Source organism: Acomys russatus, chromosome 15 (assembly GCF_903995435.1).
Source record: "Acomys russatus chromosome 15, mAcoRus1.1, whole genome shotgun sequence".
In the NCBI taxonomy this organism is placed as follows: domain Eukaryota; kingdom Metazoa; phylum Chordata; class Mammalia; order Rodentia; family Muridae; genus Acomys; species Acomys russatus.
This window is the reverse complement of record NC_067151.1, coordinates 12683301-12703566: the sequence shown is the minus strand read 5'-3', so window position 1 is coordinate 12703566 and position 20266 is coordinate 12683301. Positions and strand designations below refer to the sequence as shown.

General features: G+C 38.1%; 1 pseudogene; it reads right to left on the bottom strand.

Annotated features, from left to right (window-relative positions):
* Positions 1 to 15349: 15349 nt before the first annotated feature.
* Positions 15350 to 19835, bottom strand: LOC127199613 (histone acetyltransferase type B catalytic subunit-like; annotated as a pseudogene).
* Positions 19836 to 20266: the final 431 nt, after the last annotated feature.

The window sequence follows — 20266 nt, the reverse complement described above, 5'->3', positions numbered from 1 at the left end:
TATGGGCACTTGATCTTCAACAAAGAAGCCAAATCCATACAATGGAAAAAAAGATAGCATCTTCAACAAATGGTGCTGGTCTAACTGGATGTCTACAGGTAGAAAAACGCACATAGATCCATATAACCACCTTGCACAAAACTCAAATTCACCTTGCACAAGACCTCAACCAGACACAGTAAATCTGTTAGTACAAAAAGCGGGGAAGAGTCTCATACTCATTGGCACAGGAGACAACTTCCTAAGCAGAACACCAACATCTCAGGCTCTAAGTTAAGCAATTAATAAATGGGATCTCATGAAACTGAAAAGCTTCTGTGAGGTAAAAAACACTGTCAACAGAACAAAATGACATCCCACAGACTGGGAAAAGATTTTCACCAGCTCTACATCTGACAAAAGGCTAATATCCAAAATATATAAAGAACTCAAGAAACTAAACACCAACAAACCAAATAATCCAATAAAAATGGAGTACAGAGGTAAATAGAGAGTTTTCAACAGAAGAATATCGAATGTCAAAGAAACATCTGAAAAAGTGCTCAACATTCTTAGTCGTCAGGGAATTGTAAATCAAAACAACTGTGAGATTCCATTTTACATCTATGAGAATGTCTAAGATCAAAAACTCAAGTGACAGCACATGCTGGCATGGATGTGGAAAAAAAGGGGGGGGCACTTCTTTTCTGGTAGGAGTGCAAACTTGTACAATGATTTTCGAAATCAATCTTGTGCTTTCTCAGAGAATTGGGAATAATGCTACCTCAACACCCAGCTATACCATTGCTGGGCGTATACCTTAAAAGTGCTCCACCATATAACTTTTTAAAATTTTAATGAAAATATACTTATGTTACTCCCCACTTCCTTTTATTCCCTCTAACCCCCCATACATTACATCACTGCCTCTCAAATGAAAGGACTCATTTGCTTTGAAAATTACTGCTGTGTGTGTGTGTGTGTGTGCGCGCGCGTGCACATGCACGCACATACACTACCTACTTGGCCCATTTAGTGTTCCTTGTAGAAATATGATTTAGGGCTAACCACTCACCAAACAGAGACCATTACAGACAGCCACTACTGCTCATAATTCAGATTGTGAGATGCCCAGTCCCAAGTAGAATATTTATAACACAGATGTACCTAAGGATCAGGAAACACTATGAAATAGGTGGCAGAAAGATTGTAAGAGCCAGAGGACGAGAAACTTTGCTATGATTATTGTGCCTCCTAGAAATGATAGGCAAGCTACTACACTCATGATACCATAATTATATGGCTGTCTAAACAAGGCCTGAATCATGACAATGCCAACAGATATGCTTACATAGAAGACAGAAGTCTCATAGGACACTATCCAAAGACAAGGAATTACAATTACAGAGGAGAGAGAATTACTCTCCCTGGGATGAGCCCCTAACTGGTCATTCAATAAAAAGTGGTCAGCCCTGATTCTTACTTTTTTAATATTTCAAACCAAAAGCTACTAAACAGTAGCTAAGTAAAAGAAGAGTCAAGTAGTTCTTGGGGCCCAAAGCACAACCCCCAAGTACTGGACCTCAGAAGCAGCAACCTGCTATTTTCTTCCAGCCCTACTTTCCCTGAGGCAAATCACGGAAAGCAGCCTTTCTCTTTCCTGAATTCAAGCATAGAACCCAATCCTAAAATGTCCCGTCATCCTTTCCCTGAAGAACCTCACTGTAGAAGAATCTGCCCAATACCTGTGTGGAAAAATGCTACCTGGGCAGATAAGAGTCTAAACCAATAGTCCTCACTGAGTTCCTAATATCCATTATTACTCACTGGGCTCCTTGTCCATTCACATTTCTGTACAGTTGCTCTTCTTCATCTAGTATTAAAAAACAAGCATAAAAGCAGACAATTTTCCCAGGTCTTCACTTCTGAAGGCTCCAGGTTCATATAAAACCTTGGCTAAATGGCTTTGTTAAGCTTTCTCATTTTTAGCCTGTCTTATGCTTAGGAGAAATAGCCATAATCTTTGTGGTGTTCAAGGACAGACAACATCATTCAGCCTCCCACAATACGTGAAGAATAAGAATTCTGAGGAGGGGAAAAACCCTTCATACACATCTTTAGACAGTTTTCATGTGAAAGAAGAGGGTGGGTGTTTTGTTGTCATTTACAACAAAGTGTATAGAACAAAACTCAATTTTTCTTTACTGAATAAATTCTCAGAGCTTTTACATGGTAATTTATATTATGAATCTCAGAAAAGAATACACTATACAGTACTTTTCAAATTCATTTGATTAACATATTCTTTTCTCCATTCTTTTTTTTTTTTTTAACAGAATTTTCCTGGACAAGTTTTTTAGATAGCAAAGAGAGATGTCATGAGTTATCGCAGTATTAAATGTGGCCATTAGCAATATGTGCCACACCTGAAGATTATATAGGGTGGAGTCTGGACACCATATATATCTACTGAATCGGTCTCTGCTATGTTCCCAGTGCAGTGCTTTGCAGTTTCATATTTGAGAAAAAACTGGATTAGAGGGTGATTCTAAGGCCAACGCCACAGCACTTAAATTTAGTTAAGCAGGCTTCATTGATTGTCTTTCTTCAGTGTCATCTTCATAATGACAGGAATTGTTTTGCTCAAAGATGCATCAATACACCAGAAGATTTTCTGTGCAACACAGGTATTTGATAAGCATCAATGGCTGTCATGTATTATGATCTCTACAGTGTCTTGATTAATTATCCATTATATGCTCCCTGAAATATTTAATCTCAACTTAAAATCACCTTGATTTGCTGCTTCCGAGGGTGGGCCGTAGGTTTTAAAGAAGAAATTATGGCCTTTCTAGAAGTTCTCCACTCAGAATAATCTTCAGCCTCCAAGGTGGACTGCAAATCAGAATAAACTTCGTCTTTTCAGTAGAGAGCAAATTCACTGCAAACATAATAGAGGATGATTAAAAAGGAAAACAGCAGTAGGAAAATAAGTAAACAATAGATTATAGAACTGAGATTCAAGGATTTTATCCTGGGGTTTTCTGGTTAACTGTTTATCAACAAACTCCCTCCATATTCTACAGAATCAGATTTTTTTCTTCTCACTGAGTCTGCAGTGACTTCTTCGGCCTGTGAGTTTTACTTTGGGTTTCTTTTTCTCCTCACTTCTTCTTTGAGCTTCTATAGATTACAAGCCAGATGGCTTCTAACAGTATCATGATTTGTGAGGAAGCTCTTGGTGATCTTTGCAAATTGAGGTAATGGATTTAACTCTTATTAAGGGTGATTGTGGGGCAGCTTTCATGTGAAATTATAAAATAAGGACACATATCCTGATTTGCTAATGGAAAAGCTTTCATATCTAAAAATATCACAAAAGTGTAATTCAATACAAATGTGTAGTTAATGGAATTGAGGGCATCTTTGGGTGATAGCCATTAGAGTACTGCTTACATCAGCTCCGAGGACAGTGTGCGGAGCCATTTCACTCCACTATCACCACATAACACTTTCTCATCATTTTAATACAGACTCAAACTTGTTCATTAGTGACTTTTATAGAAGCCCAGCTTTCATCTGTAGCCCTGTAACTTCTTCTAGGATCTCTTGCATGTTATTCACCTTTGACCTTGAGCCTCTTCTGACATCTCTACCTCAGTGTTCTTGGCTTTAGCACATCATTTCTGTTGACCTTTGCTCACTCTTTCTTTTGACTGTTTTTCTGCCTGGTGGGTTCTATATAGTATAATCCTCTTAGAGCATAGAGCATATAATCCTGAAAGACCCCTTTAAGTTCTCAGGAAGAACTCCCTACTGTGTCTTCCAAATAGATCACTGCATTGTGTCTGTTAGGAGTACACTGGACTCATATCGTGCTAGATTTTGAGCTGCTCACAGGTGTTTGTTTAATTCAAAACCATCATCAGTCACTCACCCACCCAATAATCATTGTAAGCACTTCAAAGGATAAATGATTTGACCCTCAAACATTGTAACCAAGTGTTGTGCCTTGAATGGGACCTCTCATTTTCATGTTTTGAAAGTTTATGTATGGAGGCATCATTGCTGAGAGGTGGGAACTTCATGAGAAGTTTAACATCATTATTGTGGAGTCAGGGTAGGGGTAGTAGATCCTAAAAAGGGATGAGTTTTCCTCTTCTCTGCTTCACATTTAGTTTTCACCATGATGCACATCCACCATGTAATGAACCTGGAAAGTGTCTACCAGCTGTGGTCTCTTAACCTATGGCCTTCCTGTTGGGGAATGGTCTGATGTATTTTGATGCTAATTATTGTTTGTTGTCTCTGTGGCCCACCTTTTGATTAATAAAAAACCATCCCACCATGGAGGACAAAGGAGATAGGTGGAGATTAGAGAGAGAGGGGAATCCTGGGAAGGAGGAGAAAGAGTATCGCAAGAAGGAAGAAGAGAAAGGCCAGGAGAGAGACCTGAAGGGAGAGGAGGAGAAGAAGGCCACCATGGGTTAGATGAAGAAGAAGCACATGGCTGGTGTGGATGCAGGATTCAGCCCAGATGAAGAACATTAACAAGTATTTGGGATTATAGATGGGAGTTAGCTTGAGAGAAGTTATTGGAAACAGATGGCATGGGATTGATACAGGGATCCCACACCTATCCCACTATGGGAGTAGTTAGAGTATTAATGTCTTCCCTGCCCCAGGTTAACTAAGGCTATTTTAAAATATAACACGTGTCAGTGTCTTAATTGATTGCTAGCCAAGTCTACTAAAAATACATATAATTTAAAAACAATACCTTCCAGTCTTGAGAGCTGTGAACCAAATAATCTCTAACTTAAAAATTGCTCACTGTGACTACAGCAGCACAGAATGGCTAAGACATGGTTCTGGGGTGATGCCAATAATGGTTAGTGTGAATTGTCAACTTAACAGGGTCTGGAACCATTTAAAGAAACACATTAAAGCCACACTGGTGAGGGATATTTTAGCCTGTGGAGTAATTTGTGGGAGATTCTGTTGATCAGGTTAACTGAGGTGGGAAGACACCCTGAAAGCAGAAGGCATCATTCCCTAGGTGCACATCCTAGATTGTCTGAGGAGGAGAAGGTGAACTGAACACATATATTCCCATGCTCCGCTTTCTGACTGCAGGTGAAATGGGACCAGAGGCTCTGAGCTCCAGCCACTGTGATTTTCCAAAATGATACTCTAAAACCAAGAGCCAAAAGAAACTGTTCCTTCTTACATCCCTTTTATTGGGGTATTTTATTACATTGATAGAAATTAAGTAGCATAAGGTTAATTTAATTCTTTTAATTCATTTAAATCTTCACTCAAATTTCAAGTACTTAAGTGTTTTTTGAAATACTGAGTACAGTTTTTCAAGAATCCACCATGAGTGGACACCCTCTCTCTACTTACCCTACACCCAGTTCTCAGGGTCACCCAGAGTGCTTCAACATAATACCAGCTACAGCTTCATCTCCATCTGTCCATAAATCCTGTGGATCCTTCAGACCATCCCCTCCCCATCCCCTTCTGTCCCCCCTCATTTCCTGTGTCCCAGCCTGCAACACAAGTAGACAACCACAGGCTATACCTGCCAGAAGACCAGGTAGGCTGTCCACATACAGACCTTTCCCACTTTATGTTACTCCAGATTGAATTCTCAGGATCACCCTTAGTGCTGGAACAGAAAAATAGGGACAGCATGCCCAGTTACCTGTCCATGCCTTCTGTGGCTCTAATCCCCATTTTCCAGCATACTGAGGAAGCAAGTAGAGAGTCATAGTAAGCATCCTTAGGCTTAGAGCACTCTTCACTAGCTCCCGACCTGCCTGGCCCAACTAGGACACAGAGAACAATCCCATTAGAGAGACCTACAGGCTTGCTAATACCATAGGCAACCAGATGGCTAGAGACCAGCATAAGAACACAAGCCACAAAATCAGAGCCATATGACACCTCTGGAAACCAGTGATCTAGCTCTAGAGATATTAACAGCTCTGAAGTACAAGAAGAAGATTTCAAATCTGAGGTGATGAAAATAATATAAGCCTTGAAGGAGGAAAATAAATCTCTCAAAGAAATACAGGAAAATACATTAAGCATATGAAGGAATTGAGTAAATCCTTTAAAGAATTAGAGGAAAATACAATCAAATGGAAGAAAAAAGTGGATAAAATTACCAAAGTTCCACAAATATAATTAGAAGCAAGGAAAAAAAAAAACACAATCTGAGGTAATCCTGGAGTTGGAAAACCTAGAGAAGAGAACAGTAACTATAGGCACAAGCAACATTAATAGAATACAAGAGATGGAAGAGAGAATCTCAAGTGTAGAAGATACAGCTGAAACAATTGATACATCAGTCAAATAAATGTAAAAACTAAAAAGTTTCTGACACAGAACATCCCAGAAATCTAGGACACTATAAAAAGACAAAAATCTAAGAATAATAGGAATAGAAGGAGAAAACTCCAAGCTCCACGGCACAGAAAACATTTCAAGAAAAATCATAGAATGCTTCCTCAACCTAAAGAAAGAAATGCCCACAAATGTACAAGAAGCCTACAGAACTCCAAATATTAGACCAGAAAAGAAAATCCACCCACCACATTATAATCAAAACACCAAATATACAGAACAAAGAAAGAATATTAAAAACTGCAAGAAAAAAATGCTAAGTCACATATAAAGACAACCCTATTAGAATTACACTTGAATTCTCAACAGAGACTATGTAAGGCCAAAGGGTTCAGATGGATGTCATGCAAACATTAAGAAACCACAGATGCCTACCCAGACTACTGTACCCAGCAAAACTTTAAATCACCATAGATGGAGAGAAACAAGATATTTCACAACAAAACTAAGTTTAAACAGTACCAAGCCACAAATCCAGTCCTCCAAAAGACGCAAGAAGGAAAATACCAACATAAGGAGCCTAACTACACTGAGGAAAACATAGGAAATAAATAACCCCACATCTTCAAAACCAAAAGAAAGGAAACACAGACATACACTCTATCATCACCAACATAAAAAAAAAAAACAAAACAGAAACAAAGAAGCACAGGTCATTAATATCTTTCAACATCAATGGCCTCAACTCCCCCAATAAAAAGACATATGCTAACAGAATAGATGTGAAAGCAGGATCCATCATCTTGCTGCATACAAGAAACACACTTCAGCAATAAAGATACACATTACCTCAGAGTACAGGATTAGAAAAAGGTTAACCAAGCAAACAGACCCAAGAAGCAGGCTGGAATATCCATCTAGTATCTAATAAAATAGACTTTCAACCAAAACTAATCAAAAGACCTGGGGAAGGACACTTGGTACTCATCAAAAGAGAAATATACCATGATGACATCTCAGTCCTGAATATATATACCCCAAACACAAAAAGACACACATTAGTAAAAGAAACAATACTAAAGCTTAAATCACACACTTACCCCACTCTTACCATGTCTCACAGGTCATTGAGACAGAAACTAAATGAAGAAATTATGAAACTAATAGATGTCATGAATCAAATGGACCTAACATATCTACAGAACATTTTACCAAAACACAAAAGAATATACCTTATTCTCAGAACCTCATGGGACTGTCTCCAAAAGTAACCATATACTCAGTAACAAATCATACCTCAATAAGAAGATGGAAATAACCTTTTGCATCTTATCAGACCACCATGGAGTAAAGCTATAACTGAACAACAACAGAAAGCCTAAAAACTCTTGGAAAGTGAACACCTCCCTACTCAATTATCTCTGGGTCAGGGATAAAGTAAAAAAGAATGAAAGAAAAAAAATTAAGACTTCCTAGAATTCAATTAAAATGAAGGCACAACATACCCAAACTTATGGGATACAATGAAAGCAGTGCTAAGAGAAAAGTTCATAACACTAAGCACCCTCATAAAGAAATTAGAGAGACCCCATACTAGCAACTTAAGAGCACAGTTGAAAGATCTAGAACAAAAAGAAGCAAATACACCAAAGAGAAGACAACAGGAAATCAAACTCAGGGCTGAAATCAATAAATTAGAAACAAACAAAACAATTCCAAGAATCAAGAAAATCAAGAGTTGGTTGTTTTTTTTGTTTTGTTTTGTTTTTGTTTTTTGTTTTTGTTTTGTTTTTGTTTTTGTTTTTGTTTTTTTGAGAAAATTAACAAGATAGACAAACCCTTAGCCATTCTAACAGACAGAGGAGCATATTCAAATAAAGAGAATCAGAAATGTAAATGGAGACTTAATGACAGATACCAAGGAATTCCAAAGAATCATTAGGTTATATCCCTAAAATTTAAAAATTTAAATGAAATGGACAATGTTCTTGAAAGATACCATTTACCAAATTGAATCAAGATCAAGTAAACAAATTAAAAAGTCCTATGTCTCCTATGCAAATAGAAGCAATAATCAAAAGTCTCCCAACAACAACAAAAAACCCTGAGCCACATGGATTCAGTGTAGAATGTTATCAGACATTCAAAGAAGACCTAATGTCAATATTCTTCAAACTATTTCACAAAACAGAAACAAAAGAAACTTTACCAAACTTATTCTTTGAGTCCACCGTCATCTTGATACCTAAATCACACAAAACTCAAAAATGAAAGAGAATTCAGACCAATTTCCTTTATGTACATTAATGCAAAAATACTAAATAAAATACACTCAAACTCAATCCAAGAACACATTAAAAATATCATCCAAAATAACCAAGTAGGCTTCATCACAGTCTGGCAGGGGTGGCTCAATATTAGGAAATTCATAAATGCAATCTACCATATAAACAAACTGAAAGAAAAAAATACACATGATCAACTCCTTAGATGCCAAGAAAGCATTTGACAAAATCCAACACCCATTCATGTTAAAAGTCTTGGAGAGATCGAGGATACAAGGCACATACCTAAACAAAGGAAAGGCAATATACAGCAAGCCTATAGACAACATCAAAGTAAATTAGAAACTTAAATCAGCTCCGCTGAAATCAGGGACAAGACAAAGGCTGCCCACTTTTTCTGATTCTCTTCAATATAGTACTTGAAGTCCTAGCTAGAGCAACAAGACAACTACAGGAGATCAAGTGGATATGAATTAGAATAGAAGAAGTCAAAGTATCACCATTCACTAATGATATGATAGTATACATAAGTGACCCCAAAAATTCTACCAGGGAAATGCTACAGCTGATAAACACCTTCAGCAATGTGGCTAAATACAAAATCAACTAAAAAATCAGTAGCACTCCTGTATATAAAAGAAAAGTGAGGCGGGAAAGAAATGAGGAAACCAACACCCTTTGCAATAGCTACAAATAATATAAACTATGTTGGTGTAACTCTAACTAACCAAGTGAAAGTCTTGTATGAAAATAATTTCAAGTGTCTGAAGAAAGAAATTGAAGAAGATATCAGAAGGCAGATAGAACTCCCATGCTCATGAATTGGTAGGATTAACAGTGTAAAAGTGGGCAGCTCACCAAAAGCAATCTACAGATTCAATACAATTCCTATCAAAAAGCCAACAGTTTTTCCAGAACTTAAAAGACCAGTTCTCAACTTCCTATGGAAAAATTAAAAACTCAGGATAGCAAAAACAATACTGTATAATAAAAGATCTTCTGGAGGTATCTCCATCCCTGATCTCAAGCTATATTATAGAACAGTAATAAAAACTGCACAGTACTGGGATAGAAACAGACAGGTTGATCTACAGAATCAAATCAAAGACCTAGAGAGAAACCCTCACACCGATGGACACTTGACGTTTGAGGAAAAAAAAGCTAAAAATGTACAATGGAAAAAACATAGCATCTTCAACAAATGATGCTGGTCTAAAAGGATGTCTATGTCTAGAATAATGCAAATGACCTTTTTATCATCTTGCACAAATCTAAAGTCCAAGTGAATTAAAGACCTCAACATAAAACCAGACACACTGAATCTGTTAGAAGAAAATATGGGGAAGAACCTTGAACTCCTTGGCACAGGAGACAACTTCCTGAACAGAACACCAACAGCTCAGGCTCTAAGATCAACACTCAATAAATGGACCTCATGAAACTAAAAAAGTTTCTGTAAGGTGAAGGACACTTTTAACAGAACAAAAAGACATCCTACAGCCTGGGAAAAGATTTTCACCAACCCTACATCCAACAAAGTGGATATAAAGGACTCAAAACATTAAACACCAACTAACAAAATGATCCCATTAAAAATTGGGGTTCAGGTGGCACACATCTTTAATCCCAGCACTCAGGAGACAGAGGGAGGCAAATCACTGTGAGTTTGAAGCCAGCCTGGTCTACAAAGTGAGTCTAGTACATCCAAGGCTACACAGAGAAACACTGTCTTGAAAAAACAAACAAAAATATTGGGCTTCAGTGATAAACAGAGAACTCTCAACAGTGGAACACTAAGTGACTGAGAAACACTTAAATAAACTCTTAATGTCCTTTGTCATCATAAAAATAAAAATCAAAACAACTCTGAGATTCCATCTTAGACTAATTTAGAATGGCTAAGATCAAAAGCTCAAATGACAGCACATGCTGTCAAGGATGTGGAGAAAGGGAAATATTTCTCCATTGCTGGTGGGAATGCAAACTTGTACAACCACTTTGGAAATCAATCTGGTGTTTTCTCAGAAAATTGGGAATAATGGCACCTCAAGATCTAGCTATAGCACCCCTAGGCATATACCCGAAAAATGCTCAACCATACAAGGACATTTGCTTAACTATGTTCATAGCAATTTTAATTGTAATATCCAGAATGTGGAAACAACCTAGATGTTCCTCAACTGAAGAACAGATAAAGAAACTGTGGTACATTTACACATGGAATACTACTCACTTATTAAAAACAAGGAAAATTAGAAATTTGAAGGCAAATGGATGAAACTAGAATATATAATCCTCAGTGAGGTAACCCAGATCCAGAAAGACACGCATGGTATATAGTCATGGCAGATATTAGCCACATAATACAGGATAACCACACTATAATACACAGACCTAAAGAAGCTAAGTAAAAAGGAATATCCTGGGGAGGATACTTACTTCTCATTCAGAATGGCAAATAGAATATATACCAGAAGTGGCTGAAGAGAAGGAACAGCAGGGCAGGAGCCCACCATAGATGCCCTCTGAAAGACTCCATCCAGCAGGGGAGAAAAGCAGATGATAAGACTCACAGCCAAATTTTGGAGTGCAATGCAGGGAGTCTTATGGAAGAGTTGGGGGATAAAAGGGCCTGGAAGAGACAAGAGCTCCACAAGAAGACCAATGGAGCCAACAAATATGGACTGGGAGTGGGCTGGGTCTGCAGAGACTGATGCTACAACCAAGAAGCACCCATGGTGAGGACATTGATCCCCCTGCTCAGATGCTGTTGATAGGCAGCACAGTCTCCTTGTGGGTCCCGTGATATGGGGAGCAGGAGCTGCCTCTGACATGTACTCTGGTTTCTACTCATTGATCGCTTCCTTCTGGATTCATGGCATTCCCAAGCCACAGAGGAAGAGGATTCAGGAGGTCCAGCTGAGACATGACAGGTTGGAGTAAGGTGATAAGGGAGGAGGGCTCTCCCTTTCTGAGGACTTGGGGAAGGGGGAGAAGGGATGAGAGAGGGATGATGGAACCAGGTGGAGACAAGGGAGGAACCTAAAATTGGAATGTAAAGTGAAAAAATTAAAAATATTTTAAAAAGGAAAGAAAAAAAACTTACAGAACACCAAATAGATTGAACCAGAAAAGAAAGTCCCTTTACCACATAATAATTAGAATGCTAAAACATACTGAGCAAAGAAAGAATATTAAAAGCTTCAATGGAAATAGGCCAAGTAACATATGAAGGCAGACCTATTATAATTGCATCTGACCTCTCAATGGAGACTCTACAAGCCAGAAGGGCTGCAAGTGATGTAATGCAGACTCTGAGAGACCAAGGATGTGTCTGAGATCACTATACCAGCAAAGCTTTCAGTCACCATAGATGGAGAAAGGAGATATTTCATGACAAAGTTAAATTTAATCAATATTTATCTATAAATCCAACCCTATAGAAAGTGCTAGAAGAAAAACTTCACCCCCAAAATTAACTATACCCACAAAAAAGCACAAGCTATAAATAATTTCACACCAGCAAAATCCAAAGAAGGTACACACACACACACACACAGAGAGAGAGAGAGAGAGAGAGAGAGAGAGAGAGAGAGAGAGAGAGAGAGAGAGAGAGAGACCACCCAAACAACAACAAAATAACAGGAATGAACAATAATTGGTCATTGTTATCTCTTAATACCATAGCCTCAATTCCCCAGTAAAAAGACACAGATTGAGAGAGTAGATGTAAAGAAACAAGATCCATCCTTCTGCTGCATATAAGAAATATACCCAACATCGCGATCTTCTCAGCACATCATGAAACTTTGTCTAAAATTGATCACATACTTAGACACAAAGCAATTCTCAATTGTTGTGGTTAATTTAGTTTTTCTTTTCTTTTCTTTCTTTCTTTCTTTCTTTCTTTCTTTTTTTTTTTTTTTTTAGACAGGGTTTCTCTGTGTATCCTTGGCTGTCCTGGACTAACTTTGTAGACCAGGCTGGCCTTGAACTCACAGCAATCCTCCTGCCTCTGCCTCCCAAGTGCTGGAATTAAAGGCATGAGCCACCACCGTCCACATTGTTGTGGCTAATTTAAAAGTATGGCCTAATAAGTGTTTATTATTAGCTCTTATAATTATTATGGTGATAATTTCTAACCTGCTAGTAATCAATGAAAACACCCACACCTGTTATACTTTAAGATAGCCTTAGTTCACCTGGGGCAGGGCAGATGTTAATCACCCGATCTACTTCTTATATCTCCCTGCCAAAATCCCATGCCATCTTCTTCTAATAATTCCTATTGAGCTACCTCCCATCCATAATCCCAAATGATTGCTAATGTTCATCATCTGGGCTGAATTCTCCATCCACACCAGCCATGTGCTGCTTCTCGACCTAACCCATGGCCGGTTCTCCTCTTCCTATCTCCTTCTTCTCAAGATCCTCTTCCAATCTCTGACTGACTCCCTTCCCAAGAACTTCTCTGTTCCCAAAGCCTGGGAACCTTAGCCATGCTTATCCCATTTGGCCTGCCTGGGTGTGTTGGCTTTTTATTGGTCAAACACGAATAAATTTTTAGGCAAGCTTACAAACACTTCGGGGTACATAAGTTTGCTCATTTAGGCAGCAACCAGACCAACCCCCAAACATTCAATAGATGCATGAAATTAAAATAAGTCCCTGCACCCTATTAGACCACCATGGATTAAAGCCATATATCAACAACAGAAAACTCATGAAAGCTAAACAAGCCTCTACTGAATGAAAAAATAAGTACATTTTGAAATAAATTAAAGACTTTGTAGAATTCAAGGAAAATGAATTTATAACATATTCAAATTTATGGGACACAGTGAAAGCAGTACTAAGAGGAAAGTTCATAGCACTGAGTGCCTATGTAAAAAGAATTGGAGAGATCTTGTACTAGCAACTTAGTACACATGAAAGTTCTAGAAAAATTAGAAGGAAGCACACCCAAGAGGAGATGGCAAGAAATTATCAAATTGAGAATTAAAATAAATAAAATAGAAGTGAAAAGACCACCACAAATAATCAATGAAACAAAGAATTGGGTGTTGTTGTTGTTGTTGTTGTTGTTGTTGAGAAAATCAATAAGACAGGCCTTCTCCAAAATAACTAAAAGACAGTGAGGAAATATGAAAATTAACACAATCAAAAATGAAAGTTAGACATAACATATCAGACACAGAGGAAACCCAGAGGATCACAAAGGCATACTTTGAAAACCTGTACTCCACCAAACTGAAAAATCTAAAAGAAATGAAGAAATTTCTCAATAGATGCTACGTATCAAAATTAAATCCAGATCAGATAAACAATTTAAATATGCATATATAACCACTAGTGAGTAGAAACAGTCAGTGGAAGTCTCCTAACCAAAAGAAGCCTAGGACCAGATAATTATAGCACAGAATTATACTAAAATTTCAAAGAGGAGTTAACACTACTATTCCTCAAATTATTCCACAAAGTAGAAACAGAAGTAACATTGTCCAGTTTATTTTATGAGGTCATGCTTATCCTGATACCCAAGTCACCCAAAATTTCAACAAAGAAAAATAATTACAGTCCAATTTTCCTTGTGAAGATAGATGCAAAAATATTCAATAAAATACTTGCAAACCAATTCCAAGAACACATCAAAAAGATCATCCACCATGATCAAATAGGCTTCACCCCAGAGACACAGGTGTGGTTCAACATACAAAAAGCAATCAATGTAATCCATCAAATAAGAAAACTGAAAGAAAGAAAAAATAATAATCATCTTATTAGACACTGAAAATACCTTGACAAAAATCCAACACCCTTCAGGATAAAAGTCTTGGAGACATCAGGGATACAAGGGACATGCTTCAAAATTATAATGGCAATTAACAGCATGCCTATAACTGTTCATTATTTATTTATTTATTCACTTTACATTATGGTCATGGGCCCATCCCTCTTCTCTCAGTCCCACCCTCCATCCCTACCCATCTCTTTCCCCTCTTCTTGAGAAAAGGGGAATCCCATTTCCCATCCACCTCAGCTCATCAATTTTCAATAGGACTTAGTGTGTCCTATTCCCCCTGTGGACTGGCAAGGCAGTCCCACCAGGGTGCAGTGATAAAAAAGCTGGCAACATACTCCATGTCAGAGACAGCCCAGTTCCCATTACTAGAGGACCCAGAAGAAGCCTCAGCTTCTCATCAGCTGCATCTGTGTAGGGAGCTTAGGTCCAGTCCATGCATGGCCCTTGGTTGATGGTTCAGTCTCAGGAAGCCCCTCTGGGACCTGTTTAGTTAGCTCTGTTGGTCTTCTTGTGGAGCTCCTGTCTCCTTCATGTCCTTTTCTCCTTCCCCCCACTTTTCCACAAGATTCCCTATACATGCATCGACTAATGTTTGGCTGTGATTCTCAGCATCTGTTTTGAACTACTGCTAGGTGGAATCTCTCAGAGGACAACTCTGCTAGGTGCCTGTCTGCAGGCATAATAGAGTTTCATTAATAGTGTCTGGGGTTGGCGCTCTCACATGGGGTGGGTCCTGGATTGGGCCAGGCATTGGTTGAATGTTCCATCGATCTCTGCTCTTTCTTTATCCATGTACATCTTGTAGTCAGGATAGATTTTGAGTCCACGTTTTTGTGAGTGGATTGGTCTCCTCCTCCCAACACTAAGAGGAGGTTACGGGGAGTATAGTTAGGGGGAGTGCTATTCAGTCTTTTTTATTTCACAAGCCATCTTTTATTAATGCAATATATGTTCATAAACTCTCAACAGTATTTTAAAATATACACTCTCTCAGAAGGAAATATTCCACTAAGGAGAACATAGATAACTTTAGGGTCCTCAGAGGTTTCACAGCACAATGCACAGAAATCTGCAGGTATCCTGGGTAACAGGGGCTTCACTCTTGAGCGAGTCACTCAATGACATGCTGGTAGTCCTCCACCAGCTCCCGAAATCGCTCTTCCAGTTGCTTGTGTTGCACACTTATTTCTATCTGCTTCATCTGATTGGTCAGCTCTTCTGATCTCAGGCATTTCCTCATCGTGGCAAGATCTCTCTGCCCTGTTTGTTTGTTTGTTTGTTTGTTTGTTTAAAAAGGACCAATTAGTCTTCTTTTAATATCCAGTCTGTAGCTTCTATATTGTTCATCATCACTCATGTCAGTTACCAACAGTCGAAGAATTTCATAAACTCTAGCATGTTGCTTATTTATTTTGAACTTCTGCTGTGCTTGTAGGGCCATATCTTCATTGAATCCTTGAATTAACCGTTCCCGGGAGAAACAGGGCAAATCTTGACAAAGCTTCACAAGGACAAAGTCAGTTTCACATAGCTTTTGGATGGATCTTTCTCTGTGATATCAAGAACTGAAGGAGATGCAATGCAGTATCTATGGACTGTCTCAAAAAGTTGAGCACCATGGCCCTGACCTTGAAATGGAGTCAGTATCAGCATCTGACTTACACGTGGCAGGGTTTTGTCTGGGTACACATAGTAATTATAGACTGTCGTGTACCCTATGGTCACAAAGAGTGTAGCTGCATCCTTATTATACTTCTCAAATACTAGAAAATAGTGCCATCTTTCATCATCCACATCAACAAAGCTAGCAGTTTCAATAAACCACATCAAAAAGGTCTGAAGCCTGTCATGATATTCTCGAAAGCCTCTACATATGAAAGCCTTGTATATATGAAACAAAGTTTTCTCCTCCTGTTGGACTAGGAACTGAGTATGTATGGAGGAGGGTTCCAAATGGCTTGAAATCGGCTTCCTTTTCCAGCAAAGAAAAAATCATTTGCGTTTGTGCAAAGCCCAGGTGGAATGATTTGTCTGATTTTGCCTTCAACATCGTCTGCCTCCACACAGTCAAAGTTCTCATCAACTTTAGATACATATTCAACATGGAACATTGTTGACAGGTTACAGCAGTATAGTACAGCAAGGTCTTCACACCCTTGTAGCCAAAGGCGGGTTCATCACCCCCAAAGAGCTGATGGGTATATTCAGGAAAGAAAACTAATGTCATTCTCAAGATCTTCAGAAAAATGAACTAATTTCAGTTTGATTCCTGTGTTGGTGTTACATTTGGACTCAGCTAGCTTCTTCTTCACTGCACTCTTATACTCTACCAGAAATTTTTCCATTACACCAAATCCTGTGAAGCCATCAACCAGATTGCCACTGTACTCAGCAGACTAGAAGACATATCGGGATGTCTGAGTGAAGTGTGACCAGTGTGTGACTAATAAAGCATCTGTAAAATCTCAGTACTCCGCCTTGAAGTTCTTCCCTCAACTTGCGATGCCCTAGAAGCCTTTAAAAGAGCCTTTGAGCTTCTCCTCATGGTCACTGCCATTTTGTATGGATGGTTGACCTCTGCATGCAGGCTGTTTCTTGCTCTTCAGTCTTTATGGGCCATGCTACTATGAGTTTCTACTAGAGTCCCCTCATATCTTCCCAGAAGCCTATGCTGACTTAGGCCTCCAGCTTGTCACAGAGATGGCCCATCCCACAGTTCCTCTTTTCTCTGCAGATCTTCTGTCCTCCCACTCCCACTGTCGTTGGGTCTGATCTCGACTCTCATATCACTTGGTGCTCCTCCTACCTTGTTACATCTATTCAATCACTGTTTCCCCTTCTGAATGAGATTTAAACATCCTCCTTTGGGTCCTCCTTGTTACTTATGTTCTTTGTGTCTGTGCATTGTAGTATATTTGTCCTGTCCCCTGTGGCTAGAAACCACTTATAAGTGACTACATACCATGTGTGTCTTTCTAGGTCTAGTTTATCTCACTCAGGATGGTCTTTTGTAGTTTCATCCATTTGCCTCCAAATTTCATGACTTCTTTGCTTTTATTAGCTGGGTAGTATTCCATTGTGTAAATGTACCAGTTTCTTTATCCATTCTTCAGTTGAGGGATATCTAGATTGCTTCCAGATTCAGGCTATTACAAATAAAGTTGCTATGAGCATAGTTGAGCAAATATTCTTGTTGTATGGTGGAGCACCTTTTGTGTATAAGTCCAGGAGTGGTATGGCTGGGTATTGAGGTAGAGCTGTTCCCAATATCCTGAGAAAATGCCAGATTGATTTCCAAAGTGGTTGTACAAGTTTGCACTCTCACCAGGAATGGAGGAATGTTCCTCTTTCTCCACATTCTCTCCAGCATGTGCTGTCACTTGTTTTTATCTTAACCATTCTGAAAGATGTAGGATGGAATCTCAGAGTTTTTGATTGCATTTCCCTGATGACTAAGAATGTTGAGCATTTCTTTAAGTGCTTCTTGGACATTTGAGATTCCTCTGTTGAGAATTCTCTGCTTAACTCTGTACCCCATTTTTAATTGGGTTATTTGGTTTGTTTGTGTTTAATGTTTTAAATTCTTTTTCTAGTCTATAGGCTGTCATTTCGTTCTATTCACAGTGTTTTTTACATTCCTGAAGCTTTTCAGTTTCAAGATGTACCATATTAACTATTTATCTGAAAGCCTGAATTGTTGGTGTTCTGCTCAGGAAGCTGTATCTTGTGCCAATGAGATCAAGTCTCTTCCCCACTTTCTCTTCTACTAGATTTGGTGTATATGGTTTTATTTTTAGGCCTTTGATCATCTTCTTGGACTTGAGTTTTGTTCAGGGTGATAAATATGGATCTATGTGCATTTTCTACATGTAGACATCCAGTTAGACCAGGAGCATTTGTTAAGATGCTGTCTTTTTCCCATTGTCTGGTTTTGGCTCCTTAGTTAAAAATCAAATGTCTGTAAGTATTTGGATTTATTTCTGAGTCTTTGATGACTCAGTCATCAACCAGTCTAGGTCTCTACCAGTACCATGCAGTTTTTATTACTATTGTTCTGTAATATATCTTGAGGTTTGGGATGGAGATACCTCCAGAAATTCTATTATTGTATAGACTTTTTGAAGCTCTACTTGGTATTTTTGTTTCTATACTTGGTATTTTTTGTTTCTCCATATGAGGTTTAGAATTGTTCTTTCAATGTCTGTAAAATATTGTGTTGGTATTCTGATGATGATTGCATTGAATCTGTAGATTGCTTTTGGTGAGCTGACCATTTTTACTATGTTAATCCTACCAATCCATGAACATGGGCTATCTTTCAATCTTTTGATATCTCCTTCAATTTCTTTCTTCAGAGACTTGAAGTTCTTATAACATATGTCTTTATTAGAGTTACACCAAGCTACTTTATATTATTTTGGCTATTGTGAAGGGTGTTGTCTCCCTAATTTCTTTCTCAGCCTGTTTGTCATTTGTATTCAGGAGAGCTACTGATTTTTTTCAAATTAATCTTGTATCCAGACACTTTGCCTGAAGTGTTTATCTATTTAGGGCCACTCATGTAAACTATCATATCATCTACAAATAGAGATAGTTTGACTTCTTCCTTTTTGATTTGCATCTCTGTGATCTTCTTTAGTTGTCTTATTGCTCTAGCTAGCAGTTCTAGTACTATATTAAAGAAATAGAGAGTGGGCAGCCTTGTCTTGTCCCTGATTTTAGTGGGTTTTCTTTGACTTTCTCTCCATTTAATTTGATATTGGCTATCAGCTTGCTGTTATATAGCCTTTACTGTGTTTAGGATTGTGCCTTGTATCCCTGAACTATCAAAAAATTTCATTATAAATGGGTGTTGGATTCTGTCAAAGGTTTTTTTGCATCTAATGAGATGATCATGTGATTTTTTTTTTCTTTTTGCTTGTTTATTTTGTGGATTTCTTTGATGGATTTTCCTATTTTGAAACATTCCTGCATTCCTGGGATGAAGCCTACTTGATCATGATGGATGATGTATTTGATGTATTCTTGGATGTGGTTTGTGAGTATTTTACTGAGTATTTTTGCGTCAATGTTCATAAAGGAAATTGGTCTGAAATTTTCTTTCTTTTTTGAGTTTTGTGTGGTTTAGGTATCAAGGTAACTGTGGCCTCATAAAATTAGTTTGGCTATGTTCCTTCTGTTTTTATTTTGTGGAATATTTTGATGAGTATTGGCATTAGATCTTTGGAAGTCTGGTAGAATTCTGAGCTATAACCATCTGGCACTGGGCTTTTTTATTTTTTATTTTATTTTTAATTTTTGGTTAGGAGATTTTTGATGACTGTTTCAATTTCCTTAAGCATTATAAGACTATTTAAACTCTTTACCTGATCTTGATTTAACTTTGCTAGTTTAAATGTATCAAGAAACTCATTCATTTTTGCTAGAATTTTCAATTTTGTGAAATACAAGCTTTTCAAGTAAAACCTAATGATTCTTTGGATTTCGTTGCTGTCTGTTATTATATCCCCTTTTCATTTCTTATTTTGATAATTTGGGTACTTGTCTCTCTATCACTTTTAGTTAGTTAGGCTTGGAGTTTGTCAATACTGCAGACCTTCTTGAAGAACCAGCTCTTGGATTTGTTGATTGTTTGTATTGTTCTTTTTGTTCCTATCGTCTCTATTGATTCCAGCCCTGAGTTTGATTATTTCCTGCCATCTACATCTCTTGTATGTGTGCTTCTTTAAAAAAAAAAAAAGCTTTCAGGTGAGCTGTTAAGTTGTTAGTATGGGATCTCTCCAACTTCTTTATGAAGGCACTTGGTGCTATGAACTTTCCTCTTAGCACTGCTTTCATGGGGTCTCAT